At 43.7% G+C, this 6930-nt stretch overlaps 1 protein-coding gene across 1 annotated transcript in view; it reads right to left on the reverse strand.

Annotated features, from left to right (window-relative positions):
• RAP1GDS1 (Rap1 GTPase-GDP dissociation stimulator 1) overlaps positions 1 to 6930 on the reverse strand; it is a 1654780-nt gene that overhangs the window by 1596185 nt on the left and 51665 nt on the right. The window lies entirely within an intron of this gene.

Here is a 6930-nt window from a genome sequence, read left to right on the forward strand (position 1 = left end):
AACCTGGAACAAAAGGTTACATAATACTCACAACTTCAGAAGAAGAAGGGGAAAGGACAGTGGGTGTTGAAGAATGAAAGTGGACAACACAGATGTACAGTTACGGTGAGTACATACCTTTAATATCGGATGCATACATACCTTTAATATCGGATGCTGTCATTTTCATTCATTCATCAACGTATGGGACAGAGTACTTAGCTACGTGAATTTTGGGTGGCTCTCATGAAAGGATATTCCAGAGAACCAAAGCAGCCCTGCTTGTAGAGATCGAATCTAGTCTGTAATAAGCAATAAAGGTATGAGCATTAGACCAAATAGCTGATGCACAAATAAGTTCTAGGCCAAAAAGTGGAAGAAGTTGCCATGGATCTAGTAGAATGTGCTTTAGGAGGTTTTGACAGGAAAAGGCCTTGCCGAGTATATACAAAAGAAACGCAATCAGTAATCAATTTAGGAAGGGTAAATTTAGAAACTGGTGATCCCATCTGTTTGATGAGAAAGAAACAAATCACTGTTCTGATTTCCCAAACTCTTTTTGTTCTAGGGAGATGAAAACATTGTTGTCCAAGTACATCTAGAAGATGTAGCATGTACTCTCTTGAAAAATTAGAGAAGACGACAGGCAAATGAAATGTTTAACTAATATTCAATTAATTTAGATGCTACCTTTAAAAAACAAATGTAAGGAGATTTGGAAGACAGAGCCTGGAGTTCAGAAATTCAACTTGCATATGTAACAGCTACTAGAAATGCTGTTTTCAGAGACAAAAATTTTAAATAAGATTTGGCTGATGGTTCAAAGGGTTGTTGGGTCAACCCTTGGAGTATGACTGTTAATCCTAAGGAGGCAATGGGTCTTTTCACTGGAAGCCTACGTAGGAAGGTGCCTTTCAGAAAAACCTTGCATAATTTAAAAGAACCTAAAGAGGAAGTATTTTCTCCCGAGTGAAATTTACATATGGCTGCTAATTTCTCAACAAGAAATTACAGGATACATAAAACCTTACGCAGAAAGACCTGTCACTGTATTCAGTCTCCTACAGGTTGCTAAGGGGTGACCTCTGCCTGCCTTACAGGGCAGTCTCTGATCTGGTCCTAATAGAAATGTTACACATTTGTAAATCGAACTGCAGGACGGTCATTCGCTCCAGGGGTCTTAACCTAGCCCCTGACATGAACAAGTCATGATGGAGAGATAAATACATCTCCCACAGACTGCCACTGGAACAAGCTTCCAATTCATGTGAAAGAGCCTCTCCATGACCCACCTTCAAACACAACCTGGATCAATGGATGGGTGACTGCAAAATCACTCGGGGGGGGGGGCAATGTCCCCCCAGGACAGAGGACATCAGTATTCATTACCATAGACCCTTACCTCTGCAAACTTTACTCACCTAACCACAGACAACTGGAGCAACTCAGGATAAATATGACTAGGCTTATAACGGCTCTATGGCAGTCAGCCTGGTAACCTCCTATGAACCTATATTTGTAGTTTGATTGTACAAAAACTAGCACCTTCTTGAAAAATGGATGCTAAAAATTCTAGAACTGAAGATGGATGGGCAATTAAAAGGTCAAGTTCACTCTAAAGAATCCAAATTGAGAATATTTTCCATTTACTCCTGTAGATCTTCCTTGTAAAGCATTCAGAAAGACAGAAGTATTTGTCAGCCTGGGAAGGAAAGCCTGCACTGTCTAGCTATTAATGGAATTGGAGAAACAATGCAGTCAGTTTCAGGCCAGAAATACTGGGATGCGAGAGAAGGTCTGGAATCTGGTCCAGTATCCATGGAAAACATCGACGAGGAGACCAAAGGAAGGGGAACCACACTTGGGGAGGACAAAAAGGGGCAAAGAGGATAACCGAGCTCTTAAACCGAAGTGCTTTCTGTAAGAATTTTGGAATCAGACATAACAGAGGATACACAAAAAGGAGACTTAACGGCCAACTGTGGACTAGAGCATCTCTCTGTGACTCCCCCTGATTGGGGGGGGGGGTGACTAGGGCAAAAAACCTGCTGCACTTGTTGTGAAAGATGGGGGGGATGCAAAGAAATTGCAGCAAGGTTGTCCCCAAAAGGTGGAAAATTTTCTCTGCCACTCACTGATTGAGAGACCACTAATGAGGCATCAAAATGGACCTGTTAAGTTTGGCTGCTACTACAATGGATTTCCCTGGTATTTGTCTGGTCATAAAGCAGTTGGAGGAGAACGTCCACTGCCACACTCTCACTGCCTCTCAGCAAAGGCAGTCAGATGGAACTCCTCCTCATTTGTTGATGTACCAGACCACAGACATATTGGCTTGCATCGTAGCAGCCCCTAGAGGAAAACATCTCAAATGGTGTGCAACTCTAGTAAGACTGCTCTCATCTCTAGAACATCAAGATGCAAATTGGTCTGGACCATCCATCTTAAGAAATGCCCCCTCATGCCAACTGGGAAGTGTGCATGGTTACTGTGGCTACCGGAGGATACAGAATAAGGGGATGCTGCAGATTCAAGCGAGTATGACTAGGAAGGACAGAGGATGCTGCAGAACAGACCATTGAACAGCTAGGGTCCATTGGAGAACACGCATATAGAAACAGGCCATTGAAACCAAGGCTATGGTTGCTGCCATCAAACCTAGAGCCTGAAGGAAAGGTGAACAAGAACTCGCTGTATATGAAACTTGATTGTGTTTGCACAATGTATAGGAAGGAGGCTATCCAAGTTACTGTGCTCAACTGGGCACCTGTGAAATCCAGACTATATATATGTTGCAGACTGGATTTGAAGGTGCTGACTGAAATACCTCGTCTTTGACAACACTGGAACAAATAGTCCCTGGACTGCTCTAAGAGATGCCTAGTTGGTGTGGTGAGGAGCCAGTTATCTAGATATGGAAACACTTGGGAGTCCCAGCAGTCTCAGGTGAGCTGCTACCATTGCCATATACTTGGTAAACACCCTGGGGGTTGTGGTGAGGCTAAAGGCCATGGCTCTGAACTGATCGTGACCGGCATCCAGCCAAAAGTGCAGAGATCTTTGGGATCGTCTGTTCACGTTGATGTGAGACTATGCGTCCTGAAGCTCAACTGAGCACATCTAATCATCCTTGCAGAATGGACTGAAAAGTGACCATTCAGTTTTGACTTCTTCATAAATAGGGTCAGGTTATTTAGATCCAAAATTGGTCACTGATCCCCTGTCTTCTTTGGCACTAAAGACAACCTTAAGTAAATTAGTAAAACCCAAATCCTCTTTGGTCTGGTGGGACCTACTGGACGACTTTTTGTCTAGCAACTTTTCCATCTCCTGAACTACAGCTTCTCGATGACTGGGTGGGACATTAGAAATCTTTCTTTTGTTTGGGGGAAATCTGGAAAAATGGTACAAAATAACTTCTGGATATTATTTTTTAACACCCAAGAATCTTTTGTTATAGAAGCCCAGGCATCTGAGTACAAAGACAAGTGCCTCCCCAACTGCCTCTAGAGGTGGGCAGTTGGGCAACCTTTCAGAAGCACCGAAAAGGTTTATCCAAAAAGGAATCTTTGAAACACTGGTTTTGTGGGCCTCCTCTGCCACAAGGATGTTAACTTTTGAACTCCCCCTCTGCCTCTGGAGTAGCTGTCCTAACGTGAATCCTGGAAAGATCCCTGGGACTTATGGAACCACATTTTCTTGCTTCCTCTTTGATTCTGCAAGGACGATTGGATGGGCAAAGGATCACCGAGGGATAAAAATTCATATCCTTATGGCAGACACAGTCTTTCCATCCTGTTCACCCAGTAAGACCAAAGATGTTCCATCAAATGGAACACTGATAAAAGACTTGAAAGACTCCACAGTCACACAGCCGCATACAGGCACGTCTCCTAATGACTATGCCTGAACCAGCAGCCCATGAGATACTCTCCGCAACAATGTTTAATAGCCTCATGGATGCACTGGAAATGGATAATACAGTGGCCAGCTATGGAGAGGACCTCTCGTAGTCCTCTACATTCATGGACTCAGAGGGATTTGGAGAGTGCTTCAGTCAAATCCTGCTGCAGTCTTGTGAAGTGTACCAAGTAATTTAGGGACCTCAAAGCAAAGGTTGCTGAAGCAAATATCCACTTTCCAAACATGTCCAACACCCTGGACTCTGTATTAGAAGGATGGACAGAGGAGCTATGCTTCATTAGCTCCTTTTTAATGGCTGCCACCACAACCATAGCATCAACAGGGACTCCTTTGCTCCAATGGGGTCTGTCCATCGGCAGTACCAAAATGCTGTTTGGGCACTGGGGAACTGATTCAACAGAATCTGGTTCCTTCCATGCCCAGTGAGAGATTAAGTCAATAAACTCATCTGCCGGGGAGTCACCAAAGACAGCCTGGCCAGACTCAAAAGCTTCCAGAAGCACTGACTGGTCTGGCTAGGGAGTGTCTAAAGACCATCCATCTTTTTAAGAATTTCCAGGATACCTCCGAATGAGACATAACCCAGTGGAGATCTGGGGGAATCTATGTGTCTGTCTCTTTTGCACGTTCTCTTTTGGGGAACCTCTTCAGTGAGATGGTCTGAAGAGGTATCCAAAGGGAGAGGAAGTTCCTCAATGGAGACTGTCTGGATTCTACATGGTACTGGCTGTTGATAGAAAGCACTCTACACCACCTCAAAGGCAGATAGACTGGGAGAAGTCATGGCTGGCCACACCGGAGCTGAAACCTCTGAAGTTAGCAAACCCAACCTTGCCTGGATCCATGCCTCAAGAAAGGAGTTGGATCAGAGCTGTCAAATGCTAAAGCTCTGAGGGGCAAGGATGGCTTTGATAACATTGGAGTTGAACCCACCCCACTGGATCCAGCAAGACTTATCCTGATTCAAAGGAACCACAGCCGAACCAGTCAGGGAAGCAGTCAGAGTTGAAGACCTAGTCATCTTTGGAATGACACAGACATTCCTGGTGCACTCGGATCCAAGGGCTTCAAAACTTTGCGACAGATCAGAGAAGGAGCTATCACTATGTAAGAAGTGGATGGGAGGCTCGTGGATCCAATGGGACACAACAAATGGAATAACCCCCATTTGAATCTGAATTTGAGCTCTGAGGAATTTCCTCGTCATCCTATCAAAGTTGGCTTCTGATAAACTTCTGGAGGACCTAACTGAAGAGGTGGTTGGTTGGGGTCTAGACTTTCTCCTCAGCATCCCCTGGAGAAAAGGAGAAGGCATTCGAGAAGAAACTGGTTCAATAGTGAATCCAGGTGAGTGGGTTCTAGAAGATTTAGATTAAATAACAATCAGATCCGAGGGCATGCAGAGTATTTTTTCTTAGGCTCCAATGAAGTCAGATCCGAAGCAGCAGACTTCGAAGAATGGGGAAACTTTTGCCAGATTCCTTTGACTCTGAAGAGGATTTCAAATTTGCTGGAGGTTTGAGCCCCTGAAGAAGGAGGAGGCAGCATACCCTTAAGTGCCAACTTAGTGTCTGTTGCGAAGCACCCTCTAATTAAATGTAGCACAAATGAGCAGTCAGTGTTGAGGTGCTATGCTAAAAGGCATTTGACACACTCCCTGTGGGCATCAGAATTGGGAATCTTATGGCCGCAGGAAGTGCACATTTTAAAGCCTGTTGATTTTTCTGCCATATTGAGAACAGGCCTTTACATAAAAGGGGGGGGGGTTGTAAAGAAAACAGCACAAAAGGAAGGAAAAAAATCTGCAGCTAGACTACCAACAATGGTAGAAAGAATACCCTCTAAAGGGTAGAAAGGTTAAAAAGAAGAGAAGACAGATACAAGCTATCCCACATTAGAAACTACCAAAGAGTAGAAAAAAGTCAGAAAGGGAGTAATTGGAAGAAAAACTTGCATATATAAAAATATGAGAGGGAGAAGACACATGGTGTATATACAATAGGAAATAAAAGAAGGTAATTACAAAAAACTGCAAAAACTAGACAAAATAGCTCTCAGGGATCTGGTGTGAGATGGCGTCAAATGAAATCAGAGATACTGTTAGCTGATTGGGGCATTATGGGTAGAGGCAGGAGCTTAAGAGTTGGATCTGAAAGTCTAGTGTATGCTGCAGAGTTGGATCGGATACCCACAAGCTGAGGAACGAATGAAAAGGACATCAGATCAGTTATTTAACTAGAGCTGAGCTGAAAAAAAGTACATCTTTGGCACCAAACCTTTCAGAACTTTCATGCCAACACAAACTGAGGCTAAACCCTGAAAAGGTGTATGCTATGAAAATAAGTAGTAAGGTTTCACCCTGGCAACAAAAAGCTTACTTGTATAGGCCCTAGGGCCAATAGCCTAGTACCAACTTACGAACCTATATTCACCCCGGGGATCATGTCAGTCACCCTGCTAGACAGGGGTCCAGGGAAGTAAATATTGTAGGAAGAAATATCCAGGGAATTGTTATGGCTAGGCTTGTATAGGCCCTAGGGCTGATAGCCTAGTACCAACCTATGAACAAAATAAAGTACACTGAGAGAGGAACTACTGCAGCAGTGACAACTTGAACATCTACTGTCATATTAACAACTTTACTTGCACAATTGTACTATGTTTATCATTATGATTATTGCTACGTTTTAGAACAGCTTAGAATTATTAGGAGGAGGAAGCAGGAGGTTCCAGGCATCCTTGGAGAATGGTCCTAGCAAAGACCGTCACAGACCTGGAGAAGGAATCTGCTTTATCGTACTTTGTAATAAAAATAGCTACAGGAGGACCAAGCTGCTACTTCTAGAAGCCAGCGCTTTCCAAAAAGCCCTAGATATACCCAAGGTTCTGGTAGAATGAGTCTTGACTTACTGTGGTAGGTAGAATAAAAGTCAATGCCATGAGACAGCCATATGGTCTGGGGAAGTGATTTTGTCGCGAAGGCACTCGCCTGTGCTTGAGTGGAAGTCTGTTTGGATTTTGCACTGC

Source organism: Protopterus annectens, chromosome 3.part1 (genome assembly GCF_019279795.1).
Source record: "Protopterus annectens isolate FY-2018-M chromosome 3.part1, PAN1.0, whole genome shotgun sequence".
NCBI classification, from domain to species: Eukaryota; Metazoa; Chordata; order Ceratodontiformes; family Protopteridae; genus Protopterus; species Protopterus annectens.